This window comes from Pseudophryne corroboree, chromosome 3 (genome assembly GCF_028390025.1).
Source record: "Pseudophryne corroboree isolate aPseCor3 chromosome 3, aPseCor3.hap2, whole genome shotgun sequence".
NCBI classification, from domain to species: Eukaryota; Metazoa; Chordata; class Amphibia; order Anura; family Myobatrachidae; genus Pseudophryne; species Pseudophryne corroboree.
Window position 1 is genome coordinate 440,932,725 of NC_086446.1, and position 16,196 is coordinate 440,948,920.

Genomic DNA, 16,196 nt, shown 5'->3' on the forward strand with positions numbered 1-16,196 from the left:
TTCTCAACCAAGACTGGCTAGCTCAGTCGGTAGAGCATGAGACTCTTAATCTCAGGGTCGTGGGTTCGAGCCCCACGTTGGGCGGATGTTTTTTCTTTTCCTGTACCATTGTATGTGGAACACTGTATACTTGCACCACAACAGCGCAAATGGCTGTCCTCACTTTCACAAAATACACTGCCATATCAGGAAAAACTCAAGACTGCATTGGCCGGGAATCGATTCCGGGCCTCACGCGTGGCAGGCGAGAATTCTACCACTGAACCACCAATGCTCCACAGATGCCTTATTTTACACTTACTCATGTACTTTAGTGTATAAAACAAAGCAGGAGTGTCAGGATGCCTTGCCTTGCCATCACCTCCAAGCCTACGTAATCAAGCCCGACTAGCACAGTCGCTAGAGCATAAGACTATTAATCTTAGGGTCATGTATTTGAGCTCCATGTTGGGCAGTTGTTTTTTTCTCTTCCTGTACCATTGTATGTGGAACAGTGTATACTTGCATCACCAAAGCGCAAATGGCTGTCCTCACTTTCACAAAATGCACTGCCCTATCAGCAAAAACTCAGGAATGTATTGACCGGGAATTGAACCCGGCCTCCCACGTGGCCGGCTAGATTTCTACCACTGAACCACCAATGATCCACAGATGCTTAATTTTAGACTTACTCATGTACTTTAGTGTACAAAACAAAGCAGGAGAGTCAGGATGCCTTGCCTTGCCATCACCACAACTCCTCGGTTACCAAGCATTGCTAACTCAGTCGGTAAAGCTTGAGACTCTTAATCTCAGGGTCGTGGGTTCGAACCCCACATTGGGTGGATGTTTTTTTTCTTTTCCTGTACCATTGTATGTGGAACACTGTCAACTTGCACCACCACAGCGCAAATGGCTGTCCTCACTTTCACAAAATGCACTGCCATATCAGCAAAAACTCAGGACTGCATTGGCCGGGAATCGAACCCAGGCCTCCCGCGTGGCAGGCGAGAATTCTACCTCTGAACCACCAATGCTCCACAGATACTTAATTTTACACTTAGTCGTGTACTTTAGTTTATGAAACAAAGCAGGAGTGTCAGAATGCCTTGCCTTGCCATCACCTCCTTACATTCTCAACCAAGCCTGGCTAGCTCAGTCGGTAGAGCATGAGACTCTTAATCTCAGGTTCGTGGGTTCGAGCCCCACGTTGGGCGGATGTTTTTTCTTTTCCTGTACCATTGTATGTGGAACACTGTATACTTGCACCACCACAGCGCAAATGGCTGTCCTCACTTTCACAAAATATACTGCCATATCAGCAAAAACTCAGGACTGCATTGGCCGGGAATCGATTCCGGGCCTCACGCGTGGCAGGCGAGAATTCTACTACTGAACCACCAATGCTCCACAGATGCCTAATTTTACACTTACTCATGTACTTTAGTGTATAAAACAAAGCAGGAGTGTCAGGATGCCTTGCCTTGCCTTCACCTCCAAGCCTACGTAACCAAGATCGACTAGCACAGTCGCTAGAGCATAAGACTATTAATCTTAGGGTCATGTATTTGAGCTCCATGTTGGGCAGTTGTTTTTTTCTCTTCCTGTACCATTGTATGTGGAACAGTGTATACTTGCATCACCACAGCGCAAATGGCTGTCCTCACTTTCACAAAATGCACTGCCCTATCAGCAAAAACTCAGGAATGTATTGACCGGGAATTGAACCCGGCCTCCCACGTGGCCGGCTAGATTTCTACCACTGAACCACCAATGATCCACAGATGCTTAATTTTAGACTTACTCATGTACTTTAGTGTACAAAACAAAGCAGGAGAGTCAGGATGCCTTGCCTTGCCATCACCACAACTCCTCGGTTATCAAGCATTGCTAACTCAGTTGGTAAAGCATGAGGCTTTTAATCTCAGGGTCGTGGGTTCGAGCCCCACATTGGGCGGATGTTTTTTTTCTTTTCCTGTACCATTGTATGTGGAACACTGTCAACTTGCACCACCACAGCGCAAATGGCTGTCCTCACTTTCACAAAATGCACTGCCATATCAGCAAAAACTCAGGACTGCATTGGCCGGGAATCGAACCCGGGCCTCCCGCGTGGCAGGCGAGAATTCTACCACTGAACCACCAATGCTCCACAGACACTTAATTTTACACTTACTCGTGTACTTTAGTGTATGAAACAAAGCAGGAGTGTCAGGATGTCTTGCCTTGCCATCACCTCCATACATTCTCAAATAAGCCTGGCTAGCTCAGTCGGTAAAGCATGAGACTCTTAATCGCAGGGTCGTGGGTTCGAGCCCCACGTTGTGCGGATGTTTTTTCTTTTCCTGTACCATTGTATGTGGAACACTGTATACTTGCACCACAACAGCGCAAATGGCTGTCCTCACTTTCACAAAATACACTGCCATATCAGGAAAAACTCAAGACTGCATTGGCCGGGAATCGATTCCGGGCCTCACGTGTGGCAGGCGAGAATTCTACCACTGAACCACCAATGCTCCACAGATGCCTTATTTTACACTTACTCATGTACTTTAGTGTATAAAACAAAGCAGGAGTGTCAGGATGCCTTGCCTTGCCATCACCTCCAAGCCTACGTAACCAAGCCCGACTAGCACAGTCGCTAGAGCATAAGACTATTAATCTTAGGGTCATGTATTTGAGCTCCATGTTGGGCAGTTGTTTTTTTCTCTTCCTGTACCATTGTATGTGGAACAGTGTATACTTGCATCACCACAGCGCAAATGGCTGTCCTCACTTTCACAAAATGCACTGCCCTATCAGCAAAAACTCAGGAATGTATTGACCGGGACTTGAACCCGGCCTCCCACGTGGCCGGCTAGATTTCTACCACTGAACCACCAATGATCCACATATGCTTAATTTTAGACTTACTCATGTACTTTAGTGTACAAAACAAAGCAGTAGAGTCAGGATGCCTTGCCTTGCCATCACCACAACTCCTCGGTTACCAAGCATTGCTAACTCAGTCGGTAAAGCATAAGACTCTTAATCTCAGGGTCGTAGGTTCGAGCCCCACATTGGGCGGATGTTTTTTTTCTTTTCCTGTACCATTGTATGTGGAACACTGTCAACTTGCACCACCACAGCGCAAATGGCTGTCCTCACTTTCACAAAATGCACTGCCATATCAGCAAAAACTCAGGACTGCATTGGCCGGGAATCGAACCCAGGCCTCACGCGTGGCAGGGGAGAATTCTACCACTGAACCACCAATGCTCCACAGATACTTAATTTTACACTTACTCGTGTACTTTAGTTTATGAAACAAAGCAGGAGTGTCAGGATGCCTTGCCTTGCCATCACCACAACTCCTCGGTTACCAAGCATTGCTAACTCAGTCGGTAAAGCATAAGACTCTTAATCTCAGGGTCGTGGGTTCGAGCCCCACATTGGGCGGATGTTTTTTTTCTTTTCCTGTACCATTGTATGTGGAACACTGTCAACTTGCACCACCACAGCGCAAATGGCTGTCCTCACTTTCACAAAATACACTGCCATTTCAGCAAAAACTCAGGACTGCATTGGCCGGGAATCGATTCCGGGCCTCACGCGTGGCAGGCGATAATTCTACCACTGAACCACCAATGCTCCACAGGTACTTTACTTTACACTTACTCGTGTACTTTAGTGTATGAAACAAAGCAGGAGTGTCAGGATGCCTTGCCTTGCCTTGCCATCACCTCCATACATTCTCAACCAAGCCTGCCTAGCTCAGTCGGTAGAGCATGAGACTCTTAATCTCAGGGTCGTGGGTTCGAGCCCCACGTTGGGCGGATGTTTTTTCTTTTCCTGTACCATTGTATGTGGAACACTGTATACTTGCACCACAACAGCGCAAATGGCTGTCCTCACTTTCACAAAATACACTGCCATATCAGGAAAAACTCAAGACTGCATTGGCCGGGAATCGATTCCGGGCCTCACGCGTGGCAGGCGAGAATTCTACCACTGAACCACCAATGCTCCACAGATGCCTTATTTTACACTTACTCATGTACTTTAGTGTATAAAACAAAGCTGGAGTGTCAGGATGCCTTGCCTTGCCATCACCTCCAAGCCTTCGTAACCAAGCCCGACTAGCACAGTCGCTAGAGCATAAGACTATTAATCTTAGGGTCATGTATTTGAGCTCCATGTTGGGCAGTTGTTTTTTTCTCTTCCTGTACCATTGTATGTGGAACAGTGTATACTTGCCTCACCAAAGCGCAAATGGCTGTCCTCACTTTCACAAAATGCACTGCCCTATCAGCAAAAACTCAGGAATGTATTGACCGGGAATTGAACCCGGCCTCCCACGTGGCCGGCTAGATTTCTACCACTGAACCACCAATGATCCACAGATGCTTAATTTTAGACTTACTCATGTACTTTAGTGTACAAAACAAAGCAGGAGAGTCAGGATGCCTTGCCATCACCACAACGCCTCGGTTACCAAGCATTGCTAACTCAGTCGGTAAAGCATGAGACTCTTAATCTCAGGGTCGTGGGTTCGAGCCCCACATTGGGCGGATGTTTTTTTTTCTTTTCCAGTACCATTGTATGTGGAACACTGTCAACTTGCACCACCACAGCGCAAATGGCTGTTCTCACTTTCACAAAATGCACTGCCATATCAGCAAAAACTCAGGACTGCATTGGCCGGGAATCGAACCCAGATCTCCCGCATGGCAGGCGAGAATTCTATCACTGAACCACCAATTCTCCACAGATACTTAATTTTACACTTGCTCGTGTACTTTAGTGTATGAAACAAAGCAGGAGTGTCAGGATGTCTTGCCTTGCCATCACCTCCATACATTCTCAAATAAGCCTGGCTAGCTCAGTTGGTAGAGCATGAGACTCTTAATCTCAGGGTCGTGGGTTCGAGCCCTACGTTGTGCGGATGTTTTTTCTTTTCCTGTACCATTGTATGTGGAACACTGTATACTTGCACCACCACAGCGCAAATGGCTGTCCTCACTTTCACAAAATACACTGCCATATCAGCAAAAATTCAGGACTGCATTGGCCGGGAATCGATTCCGGGCCTCACGCGTGGCAGGCGAGAATTCTACCACTGAACCACCAATGCTCCACAGATGCCTAAATTTACACTTACTTATGTACTTTAGTGTATAAAACAAAGCAGGAGTGTCAGGATGCCTTGCCTTGCCATCACCTCCAAGCCTACGTAACCAAGCCCGACTAGCACAGTTGCTAGAGCATAAGACTATTAATCTTAGGGTCATGTATTTGAGCTCCATGTTGGGCAGTTGTTTTTTTCTCTTCCTGTACCATTGTATGTGGAACAGTGTATACTTGCACCACCACAGCGCAAATAGCTGTCCTCACTTTCACAAAATACACTGCCATATCAGCAAAAACTCAGGACTGCATTGGCCGGGAATCGATTCCGGGCCTCACGCGTGGCAGGCGAGAATTCTACCACTGAACCACCAATGCTCAACAGATGCCTTATTTTACACTTACTCATGTACTTTAGTGTATAAAACAAAGCAGGAGTGTCAGGATGCCTTGCCTTGCCATCACATCCAAGCCTTCGTAACCAAGCCCGACTAGCACAGTCGCTAGAGCATAAGACTATTAATCTTAGGGTCATGTATTTGAGCTCCATGTTGGGCAGTTGTTTTTTTCTCTTCCTGTACCATTGTATGTGGAACAGTGTATACTTGCATCACCACAGCGCAAATGGCTGTCCTCACTTTCACAAAATGCACTGCCCTATCAGCAAAAACTCAGGAATGTATTGACCGGGAATTGAACCCGGCCTCCCACGTGGCCGGCTAGATTTCTACCACTGAAACACCAATGATCCACAGATGCTTAATTTTAGACTTACTCATGTACTTTAGTGTACAAAACAAAGCTGGAAAGTCAGGATGCCTTGCCTTGTAATCACCACAACTCCTCGGTTACCAAGCATTGCTAACTCAGTCGGTAAAGCATGAGACTCTTAATCTCAGGGTCGTGGGTTCGAGCCCCACATTGGGCGGATGTTTTTTTTCTTTTCCTGTACCATTGTATGTGGAACACTGTCAACTTGCACCACCACAGCGCAAATGGCTGTCCTCACTTTCACAAAATGCACTGCCATATCAGCAAAACCTCAGGACTGCATTGGCCGGGAATCGAGCCCGGGCCTCCCGCGTGGCAGGCGAGAATTCTACGACTGAACCACCAATGCTCCACAGATACTTAACTTTACACTTACTCGTGTACTTTAGTGTATGAAACAAAGCAGGAGTGTCAGGATGCCTTGCCTTGCCATCACCTCCATACATTCTCAACCAAGCCTGGCTAGCTCAGTCGGTAGAGCATGAGACTTTTATTCTCAGGGTCGTGGGTTCGATCCCCACGTTGGGCGGATGTTTTTTCTTTTCCTGTACCATTGTATGTGGAACACTGTATACATCAGGGCTGGCCAAACCGGTCCTCGAGATCTACCAACAGTACATGTTTTCCAGGCCTCCTGGAGATCTGTAGAATTGTCAGTTAGGAATGAATGCAGCACATCCTAATTAGTAATGACTGCACCTGTGCACCAGCTAGGTGGTCTGGAAAATGTGAACTGTTGGTAGATCTCGAGGACTGGTTTGGCCAGCCCTGGTATACATGCACCACCACAGCGCAAATGGCTGTCCTCACTTTCACAAAATACACTGCTATATCAGCAAAAACTCAGGACTGCATTGGCCGGGAATCGATTCCGGGCCTCACGCGTGGCAGGCGAGAATTCTACCACTGAACCACCAATGCTCCACAGATGCCTTATTTTACACTTACTCATGTACTTTAGTGTATAAAACAAAGCAGGAGTGTCAGGATGCCTTGCCTTGCCATCACCTCCAAGCCTACGTAACCAAGCCCGACTAGCACAGTCGCTAGAGCATAAGACTATTAATCTTAGGGTCATGTATTTGAGCTCCATGTTGGGCAGTTGTTTTTTTCTCTTCCTGTACCATTGTATGTGGAACAGTGTATACTTGCATCACCACAGCGCAAATGGCTGTCCTCACTTTCACAAAATGCACTGCCCTATCAGCAAAAACTCAGGAATGTATTGACCGGGAATTGAACCCGGCCTCCCACGTGGCCGGCTAGATTTCTACCACTGAACCACCAATGATCCACAGATGCTTAATTTTAGACTTACTCATGTACTTTAGTGTACAAAACAAAGCAGGAGAGTCAGGATGCCTTGCCTTGCCATCACCACAACTTCTTGGTTACCAAGCATTGCTAACTCAGTCGGTAAAGCATGAGACTCTTAATCTCAGGGTCGTGGGTTCGAGCTCCACATTGGGCGGATGTTTTTTTTTCTTTTCCTGTACCATTGTATGTGGAACACTGTCAACTTGCACCACCACAGCGCAAATGGCTGTCCTCACTTTCACAAAATGCACTGCCATATCAGCAAAACCTCAGGACTGCATTGGCCGGGAATCGAACCCGGGCCTCCCGCGTGGCAGGCGAGAATTCTACGACTGAACCACCAATGCTCCACAGGTACTTAACTTTACACTTACTCGTGTACTTTAGTGTATGAAACAAAGCAGGAGTGTCAGGATGCCTTGCCTTGCCATCACCTCCATACATTCTCAACCAAGCCTGGCTAGCTCAGTCGGTAGAGCATGAGACTTTTATTCTCAGGGTCGTGGGTTCGATCCCCACGTTGGGCGGATGTTTTTTCTTTTCCTGTACCATTGTATGTGGAACACTGTATACATCAGGGCTGGCCAAACCGGTCCTCGAGATCTACCAACAGTACATGTTTTCAAGGCCTCCTGGAGATCTGTAGAATTGTCAGTTAGGAATGAATGCAGCACATCCTAATTAGTAATGACTGCACCAGTGCACCAGCTAGGTGGTCTGGAAAATGTGAACTGTTGGTAGATCTCGAGGACTGGTTTGGCCAGCCCTGGTATACATGCACCACCACAGCGCAAATGGCTGTCCTCACTTTCACAAAATACACTGCTATATCAGCAAAAACTCAGGACTGCATTGGCCGGGAATCGATTCCGGGCCTCACGCGTGGCAGGCGAGAATTCTACCACTGAACCACCAATGCTCCACAGATGCCTTATTTTACACTTACTCATGTACTTTAGTGTATAAAACAAAGCAGGAGTGTCAGGATGCCTTGCCATCACCTCCAAGCCTACGTAACCAAGCCTGACTAGCACAGTCGCTAGAGCATAAGACTATTAATCTTAGGGTCATGTATTTGAGCTCCATGTTGGGCAGTTGTTTTTTTCTCTTCCTGTACCATTGTATGTGGAACAGTGTATACTTGCATCACCACAGCGCAAATGGCTGTCCTCACTTTCACAAAATGCACTGCCCTATCAGCAAAAACTCAGGAATGTATTGACCGGGAATTGAACCCGGCCTCCCACGTGGCCGGCTAGATTTCTACCACTGAACCACCAATGATCCACAGATGCTTAATTTTAGACTTACTCATGTACTTTAGTGTACAAAACAAAGCAGGAGAGTCAGGATGCCTTGCCTTGCCATCACCACAACTCCTTGGTTACCAAGCATTGCTAACTCAGTCGGTAAAGCATGAGACTCTTAATCTCAGGGTCGTGGGTTCGAGCCCCACATTGGGCGGATGTTTTTTTTCTTTTCCTGTACCATTGTATGTGGAACACTGTCAACTTGCACCACCACAGCGCAAATGGCTGTCCTCACTTTCACAAAATGCACTGCCCTATCAGCAAAAACTCAGGACTGCATTGGCCGGGAATCTAACCAAGGCCTCCCGCGTGGCAGGCGAGAATTCTACCACTGAACCACCAATGCTCCACAGATACTTAATTTTACACTTACTCGTGTACTTTAGTGTATGAAACAAAGCTGGAGTGTCAGGATGCCTTGCCTTGCCATCACCTCCATACATTCTAAACCAAGCCTGGCTAGCTCAGTCAGTAGAGCATGAGACTCTTAATCTCAGGGTCGTGGGTTAGAGCCCCACTTTGTGCGGATGTGTTTTCTTTTCCTGTACCATTGTATGTGGAACACTGTATACTTGCACCACCACAGCGCAAATGGCTGTCCTCACTTTCACAAAATACACTGCCATATCAGCAAAAACTCAGGACTGCATTGGCTGGGAATCGATTCCGGGCCTCACGCGTGGCAGGCGAGAATTCTACCACTGAACCACCAATGCTCCACAGATGCCTAATTTTACACTTACTCATGTACTTTAGTGTATAAAACAAAGTAGGAGTGTCAGGATGCCTTGCCTTGCCATCAAATCCAAGCCTATGTAACCAAGCCCGACTAGCACAGTCGCTAGAGCATAAGACTATTAATCTTAGGGACATGTATTTGAGCTCCATGTTGGGCAGTTGTTTTTTTCTCTTCCTGTACCATTGTATGTGGAACAGTGTATACTTGCATCACCACAGCGCAAATGGCTGTCCTCACTTTCACAAAATGCACTGCCCTATCAGCAAAAACTCAGGAATGTATTGACCGGGAATTGAACCCGGCCTCCCACGTGGCCAGCTAGATTTCTACCACTGAACCACCAATGATCCACAGATGCTTAATTTTAGACTTACTCATGTACTTTAGTGTACAAAACAAAGCAGGAGAGTCAGGGTGCCTTGCCTTGCCATCACCACAACTCCTCGGTTACCAAGCATTGCTAACTCAGTCGGTAAAGCATGAGACTCTTAATCTCAGGGTCGTGGGTTCGAGCCCCACATTGGGCGGATGTTTTTTTTCTTTTCCTGTACCATTGTATGTGGAACACTGTCAACTTGCACCACCACAGCGCAAATGGCTGTCCTCACTTTCACAAAATGCACTGCCATATCAGCAAAAACTCAGGACTGCATTGGCCGGGAATCGAACTCGGGCCTCCCGCGTGGCAGGCGAGAATTCTACCACTGAACCACCAATGCTCCACATATATTTACTTTTACACTTACTCGTGTACTTTAGTGTATGAAACAGAGCAGGAGTGTCAGGATGCCTTGCCTTGCCTTGCCATCACCTCCATACATGCTCAACCAAGCCTGGCTAGCTCAGTCGGTAGAGCATGAGACTCTTAATCTCAGGGTCGTGGGTTCGAGCCCCACATTGGGTGGATGTTTTTTCTTTTCCTGTACCATTGTATGTGGAACACTGTATACTTGCACCACCACAGCGCAAATGGCTGTCCTCACTTTCACAAAATACACTGCCATATCAGCAAAAACTCAGGACTGCATTGGCCGGGAATCGATTCCGGGCCTCACGCGTGGCAGGCGATAATTCTACCACTGAACCACCAATGCTCCACAGATGCCTAATTTTACACTTACTCATGTACTTTAGTGTATAAAACAAAGCAGGAGTGTCAGGATGCCTTGCCTTGCCATCACATCCAAGCCTACGTAACCAAGCCCGACTAGCACAGTCGCTAGAGCATAAGACTATTAATCTTAGGGTCATGTATTTGAGCTCCATGTTGGGCAGTTGTTTTTTTCTCTTCCTGTACCATTGTATGTGGAACAGTGTATACTTGCATCACCACAGCGCAAATGGCTGTCCTCACTTTCACAAAATGCACTGCCCTATCAGCAAAAACTCAGGAATGTATTGACCGGGAATTGAACCCGGCCTCCCACGTGGCCGGCTAGATTTCTACCACTGAACCACCAATGATCCACAGATGCTTAATTTTAGACTTACTCATGTACTTTAGTGTACAAAACAAAGCAGGAGAGTCAGGATGCCTTGCCTTGCCATCACCACAACTCCTCGGTTACCAAGCATTGCTAACTCAGTCGGTAAAGCATGAGACTCTTAATCTCAGGGTCGTGGGTTCGAGCCACACATTGGGCGGATGTTTTTTTTCTTTTCCTGTACCATTGTATGTGGAACACTGTCAACTTGCACCACCACAGCGCAAATGGCTGTCCTCACTTTCACAAAATACACTGCCATATCAGCAAAACCTCAGGACTGCATTGGCCGGGAATTGAACCCGGGCCTCCCGCGTGGCAGGCGAGAATTCTACAACTGAACCACCGATGCTCCACAGATACTTAACTTTACACTTACTCGTGTACTTTAGTGTATGAAACAAAGCAGGAGTGTCAGGATGCCTTGCCATCACCTCCATACATTCTCAACCAAGCCTGGCTAGCTCAGTCGGTAGAGCATGAGACTTTTATTCTCAGGGTCGTGGGTTCGATCCCCATGTTGGGCGGATGTTTTTTCTTTTCCTGTACCATTGTATGTGGAACACTGTATACATCAGGGCTGGCCAAACCGGTCCTCGAGATCTACCAACAGTACATGTTTTCCAGGCCTCCTGGAGATCTGTAGAATTGTCAGTTAGGAATGAATGCAGCACATCCTAATTAGTAATGACTGCACCTGTGCACCAGCTAGGTGGTCTGGAAAATGTGAACTGTTGGTAGATCTCGAGGACTGGTTTGGCCAGCCCTGGTATACATGCACCACCACAGCGCAAATGGCTGTCCTCACTTTCACAAAATACACTGCCATATCAGCAAAAACTCAGGACTGCATTGGCTGGGAATCGATTCCGGGCCTCACGCGTGGCAGGCGAGAATTCTACCACTGAACCACCAATGCTCCACAGATGCCTAATTTTACACTTACTCATGTACTTTAGTGTATAAAACAAAGCAGGAGTGTCAGGATGCCTTGCCTTGCCATCACATCCAAGCCTACGTAACCAAGCCCGACTAGCACAGTCGCTAGAGCATAAGACTATTAATCTTAGGGTCATGTATTTGAGCTCCATGTTGGGCAGTTGTTTTTTTCTCTTCCTGTACCATTGTATGTGGAACAGTGTATACTTGCATCACCACAGCGCAAATGGCTGTCCTCACTTTCACAAAATGCACTGCCCTATCAGCAAAAACTCAGGAATGTATTGACCGGGAATTGAACCCGGCCTCCCACGTGGCCGGCTAGATTTCTACCACTGAACCACCAATGATCCACAGATGCTTAATTTTAGACTTACTCATGTACTTTAGTGTACAAAACAAAGCAGGAGAGTCAAGATGCTTTGCCTTGCCATCACCACAACTCCTCGGTTACCAAGCATTGCTAACTCAGTCGGTAAAGCATGAGACTCTTAATCTCAGGGTCGTGGGTTCGAGCCCCACATTGGGCGGATGTTTTTTTTCTTTTCCTGTACCATTGTATGTGGAACACTGTCAACTTGCACCACCACAGCGCAAATGGCTGTCCTTACTTTCACAAAATGCACTGCCATATCAGCAAAAACTCAGGACTGCACTGGCCGGGAATCGAACCCGGGCCTTCCGCGTGGCAGGCGAGAATTCTACCACTGAACCACCAATGCTCCACAGATACTTATTTTTACACTTACTCGTGTACTTTAGTGTATGAAACAAAGCAGGAGTGTCAGGATGCCTTGCCTTGCCATCACCTCCATACATTCTCAACCCGGCCTGGCTAGCTCAGTCGGTAGAGCATGAGACTCTTAATCTCAGGGTCGTGGGTTCGAGCCCCACATTGGGCAGATGTTTTTTCTTTTCCTGTACCATTGTATGTGGAACACTGTATATTTGCACCACCACAGCGCAAATGGCTGTCCTCACTTTCACAAAATACACTGCCATATCAGCAAAAACTCAGGACTGCATTGGCCGGGAATCGATTCCGGGCCTCACGCGTGGCAGGCGAGAATTCTACCACTGAACCACCAATGCTCCACAGATGCCTAATTTTACACTTACTCATGTACTTTAGTGTATAAAACAAAGCAGGAGTGTCAGGATGCCTTGCCATCACCTCCAAGCCTACGTAACCAAGCCTGACTAGCACAGTCACTAGAGCATAAGACTATTAATCTTAGGGTCATGTATTTGAGCTCCATGTTGGGCAGTTGTTTTTTTCTCTTCCTGTACCATTGTATGTGGAACAGTGTATACTTGCATCACCACAGCGCAAATGGCTGTCCTCACTTTCACAAAATGCACTGCCATATCAGCAAAAATTCAGGACTGCATTGGCCGGGAATCTAACCAAGGCCTCCCGCGTGGCAGGCGAGAATTCTACCACTGAACCACCAATGCTCCACAGATACTTAATTTTACACTTACTCGTGTACTTTAGTGTATGAAACAAAGCAGGAGTGTCAGGATGCCTTGCCTTGCCATCACCTCCATACATTCTCAACCAAGCCTGGCTAGCTCAGTCAGTAGAGCATGAGACTCTTAATCTCAGGGTCGTGGGTTAGAGCCCCACTTTGTGCGGATGTGTTTTCTTTTCCTGTACCATTGTATGTGGAACACTGTATACTTGCACCACCACAGCGCAAATAGCTGTCCTCACTTTCACAAAATACACTGCCATATCAGCAAAAACTCAGGACTGCATTGGCTGGGAATCGATTCCGGGCCTCACGCGTGGCAGGCGAGAATTCTACCACTGAACCACCAAAGCTCCACAGGTACTTTATTTTACACTTACTCGTGTACTTTAGTGTATGAAACAAAGCAGGAGTGTCAGGATGCCTTGCCTTGCCATCACCTCCATACATTCGCAAACAAGCCTGGCTAGCTCAGTCGGTAGAGCATGAGACTCTTAATTTCAGGGTCGTGGGTTCAAGCCCCACGTTGGGTGGATGTTTTTTCTTTTCCTGTACCATTGTATGTGGAACACTGTCAACTTGCACCACCACAGCGCAAATGGCTGTCCTCACTTTCACAAAATGCACTGCCATATCAGCAAAAACTCAGGACTGCATTGGCCGGGAATCGATTCCGGGCCTCACGCGTGGCAGGCGAGAATTCTACTACTGAACCACCAATGCTCCACAGATGCCTAATTTTACACTTACTCATGTACTTTAGTGTATAAAACAAAGCAGGAGTGTCAGGATGCCTTGCCTTGCCATCACCTCCAAGCCTACGTAACCAAGCCCGACTAGCACAGTCGCTAGAGCATAAGACTATTAATCTTAGGGTCATGTATTTGAGCTCCATGTTGGGCAGTTGTTTTTTTCTCTTCCTGTACCATTGTATGTGGAACAGTGTATACTTGCATCACCACAGCGCAAATGGCTGTCCTCACTTTCACAAAATGCACTGCCCTATCAGCAAAAACTCAGGAATGTATTGACCGGGAATTGAACCCGGCCTCCCACGTGGCCGGCTAGATTTCTACCACTGAACCACCAATGATCCACAGATGCTTAATTTTAGACTTACTCATGTACTTTAGTGTACAAAACAAAGCAAGAGAGTCAGGGTGCCTTGCCTTGCCATCACCACAACTCCTCGGTTACCAAGCATTGCTAACTCAGTCGGTAAAGCATGAGACTCTTAATCTCAGGGTCGTGGGTTCGAGCCCCACATTGGGCGGATGTTTTTTTTCTTTTCCTGTACCATTGTATGTGGAACACTGTCAACTTGCACCACCACAGCGCAAATGGCTGTCCTCACTTTCACAAAATGCACTGCCATATCAGCAAAAACTCAGGACTGCATTGGCCGGGAATCGAACCCAGGCCTCCCGCGTGGCAGGCGAGAATTCTACCACTGAACCACCAATGCTCCACAGATACTTAATTTTACACTTACTCGTGTACTTTAGTGTATGAAACAGAGCAGGAGTGTCAGCATGCCTTGCCTTGCCATCACCTCCATACATTCTCAACCAAGTCTGGCTAGCTCAGTCGGTAGAGCATGAGACTCTTAATCTCAGGGTCGTGGGTTCGAGCCCCACATTGGGCGGATGTTTTTTTTCTTTTCCTGTACCATTGTATGTGGAACACTGTATACTTGCACCACAACAGCGCAAATGGCTGTCCTCACTTTCACAAAATACACTGCCATATCAGCAAAAACTCAGGACTGCATTGGCCGGGAATCGATTACGAGGCTCACGCGTGGCAGGCGAGAATTCTACCACTGAACCACCAATGCTCCACAGATGCCTAATTTTACACTTACTCATGTACTTTAGTGTATAAAACAAAGCAGGAGTGTCAGGATGCCTTGCCTTGCCATCACATCCAAGCCTACGTAACCAAGCCCGACTAGCACAGTTGCTAGAGCATAAGACTATTAATCTTAGGGTCATGTATTTGAGCTCCATGTTGGGCAGTTGTTTTTTTCTCTTCCTGTACCATTGTATGTGGAACAGTGTATACTTGCATCACCACAGCGCAAATGGCTGTCCTCACTTTCACAAAATGCACTGCCCTATCAGCAAAAACTCAGGAATGTATTGACCGGGAATTGAACCCGGCCTCCCACGTGGCCGGCTAGATTTCTACCACTGAACCACCAATGATCCACAGATGCTTAATTTTAGACTTACTCATGTACTTTAGTGTACAAAACAAAGCAGGAGAGTCAGGATGCCTTGCCTTGCCATCACCACAACTCCTCGGTTACCAAGCATTGCTAACTCAGTTGGTAAAGCTTGAGACTCTTAATCGCAGGGTCGTGGGTTCGAGCCCCACATTGGGCGGATGTTTTTTTTCTCTTCCTGTACCATTGTATGTGGAACACTGTCAACTTGCACCACCACAGCGCAAATGGCTGTCCTCACTTTCACAAAATGCACTGCCATATCAGCAAAAACTCAGGACTGCATTGGCCAGGAATCGAACCCGTGCCTCCCGCGTGGCAGGCGAGAATTCTACCACTGAACCACCAATGCTCCACAGATACTTAACTTTACACTCACTCGTGTACTTTAGTGTATGAAACAAAGCAGGAGTGTCAGGATGCCTTGCCATCACCTCCATACATTCTCAACCAAGCCTGGCTAGCTCAGTCGGTAGAGCACGAGACTTTTAATCTCAGGGTCGTGGGTTCGAGCCCCACATTGGGCGGATGTTTTTTCTTTTCCTGTACCATTGTATGTGGAACACTGTATACTTGCACCACCACAGCGCAAATGGCTGTCCTCACTTTCACAAAATACACTGCCATATCAGCAAAAACTCAGTACTGCATTGGCCGGGAATCGATTCCGGGCCTCACGCGTGGCAGGCAAGAATTCTACCACTGAACCACCAATGCTCCACAGATGCCTAATTTTACACTTACTCATGTACTTTAGTGTATAAAACAAAGCAGGAGTGTCAGGATGCCTTGCCATCACCTCCAAGCCTACGTAACCAAGCCCGACTAGCACAGTCGCTAGAGCAT

General features: G+C 47.1%; 19 non-coding genes across 19 annotated transcripts; 12 read left to right on the forward strand and 7 right to left on the reverse strand.

Annotated features, from left to right (window-relative positions):
* Positions 1 to 11: 11 nt before the first annotated feature.
* On the forward strand, positions 12 to 84 carry TRNAK-CUU (transfer RNA lysine (anticodon CUU)). The gene has a single exon. It is a non-coding gene; the product is annotated as a tRNA-Lys (tRNA).
* An 861-nt stretch (positions 85 to 945) lies between these two features.
* On the reverse strand, positions 946 to 1,016 carry TRNAG-GCC (transfer RNA glycine (anticodon GCC)). The gene has a single exon. It is a non-coding gene; the product is annotated as a tRNA-Gly (tRNA).
* Positions 1,017 to 1,123: 107 nt separating this feature from the next.
* On the forward strand, positions 1,124 to 1,196 carry TRNAK-CUU (transfer RNA lysine (anticodon CUU)). The gene has a single exon. It is a non-coding gene; the product is annotated as a tRNA-Lys (tRNA).
* An 861-nt stretch (positions 1,197 to 2,057) lies between these two features.
* Positions 2,058 to 2,128, reverse strand: TRNAG-GCC (transfer RNA glycine (anticodon GCC)). Its single transcript has one exon. It is a non-coding gene; the product is annotated as a tRNA-Gly (tRNA).
* A 1,596-nt stretch (positions 2,129 to 3,724) lies between these two features.
* On the forward strand, positions 3,725 to 3,797 carry TRNAK-CUU (transfer RNA lysine (anticodon CUU)). Its single transcript has one exon. It is a non-coding gene; the product is annotated as a tRNA-Lys (tRNA).
* Positions 3,798 to 4,832: 1,035 nt separating this feature from the next.
* TRNAK-CUU (transfer RNA lysine (anticodon CUU)) lies at positions 4,833 to 4,905 on the forward strand. Its single transcript has one exon. It is a non-coding gene; the product is annotated as a tRNA-Lys (tRNA).
* A 1,410-nt stretch (positions 4,906 to 6,315) lies between these two features.
* On the forward strand, positions 6,316 to 6,388 carry TRNAK-UUU (transfer RNA lysine (anticodon UUU)). The gene has a single exon. It is a non-coding gene; the product is annotated as a tRNA-Lys (tRNA).
* Positions 6,389 to 7,452: 1,064 nt separating this feature from the next.
* Positions 7,453 to 7,523, reverse strand: TRNAG-GCC (transfer RNA glycine (anticodon GCC)). The gene has a single exon. It is a non-coding gene; the product is annotated as a tRNA-Gly (tRNA).
* Positions 7,524 to 7,630: 107 nt separating this feature from the next.
* TRNAK-UUU (transfer RNA lysine (anticodon UUU)) lies at positions 7,631 to 7,703 on the forward strand. The gene has a single exon. It is a non-coding gene; the product is annotated as a tRNA-Lys (tRNA).
* Positions 7,704 to 9,873: 2,170 nt separating this feature from the next.
* TRNAG-GCC (transfer RNA glycine (anticodon GCC)) lies at positions 9,874 to 9,944 on the reverse strand. Its single transcript has one exon. It is a non-coding gene; the product is annotated as a tRNA-Gly (tRNA).
* A 112-nt stretch (positions 9,945 to 10,056) lies between these two features.
* TRNAK-CUU (transfer RNA lysine (anticodon CUU)) lies at positions 10,057 to 10,129 on the forward strand. The gene has a single exon. It is a non-coding gene; the product is annotated as a tRNA-Lys (tRNA).
* A 1,034-nt stretch (positions 10,130 to 11,163) lies between these two features.
* Positions 11,164 to 11,236, forward strand: TRNAK-UUU (transfer RNA lysine (anticodon UUU)). Its single transcript has one exon. It is a non-coding gene; the product is annotated as a tRNA-Lys (tRNA).
* A 1,063-nt stretch (positions 11,237 to 12,299) lies between these two features.
* Positions 12,300 to 12,370, reverse strand: TRNAG-GCC (transfer RNA glycine (anticodon GCC)). Its single transcript has one exon. It is a non-coding gene; the product is annotated as a tRNA-Gly (tRNA).
* Positions 12,371 to 12,477: 107 nt separating this feature from the next.
* Positions 12,478 to 12,550, forward strand: TRNAK-CUU (transfer RNA lysine (anticodon CUU)). The gene has a single exon. It is a non-coding gene; the product is annotated as a tRNA-Lys (tRNA).
* A 1,033-nt stretch (positions 12,551 to 13,583) lies between these two features.
* On the forward strand, positions 13,584 to 13,656 carry TRNAK-CUU (transfer RNA lysine (anticodon CUU)). Its single transcript has one exon. It is a non-coding gene; the product is annotated as a tRNA-Lys (tRNA).
* An 861-nt stretch (positions 13,657 to 14,517) lies between these two features.
* Positions 14,518 to 14,588, reverse strand: TRNAG-GCC (transfer RNA glycine (anticodon GCC)). Its single transcript has one exon. It is a non-coding gene; the product is annotated as a tRNA-Gly (tRNA).
* Positions 14,589 to 14,695: 107 nt separating this feature from the next.
* On the forward strand, positions 14,696 to 14,768 carry TRNAK-CUU (transfer RNA lysine (anticodon CUU)). The gene has a single exon. It is a non-coding gene; the product is annotated as a tRNA-Lys (tRNA).
* An 863-nt stretch (positions 14,769 to 15,631) lies between these two features.
* On the reverse strand, positions 15,632 to 15,702 carry TRNAG-GCC (transfer RNA glycine (anticodon GCC)). Its single transcript has one exon. It is a non-coding gene; the product is annotated as a tRNA-Gly (tRNA).
* A 102-nt stretch (positions 15,703 to 15,804) lies between these two features.
* On the forward strand, positions 15,805 to 15,877 carry TRNAK-UUU (transfer RNA lysine (anticodon UUU)). The gene has a single exon. It is a non-coding gene; the product is annotated as a tRNA-Lys (tRNA).
* The last annotated feature ends 319 nt before the right edge of the window (positions 15,878 to 16,196 follow it).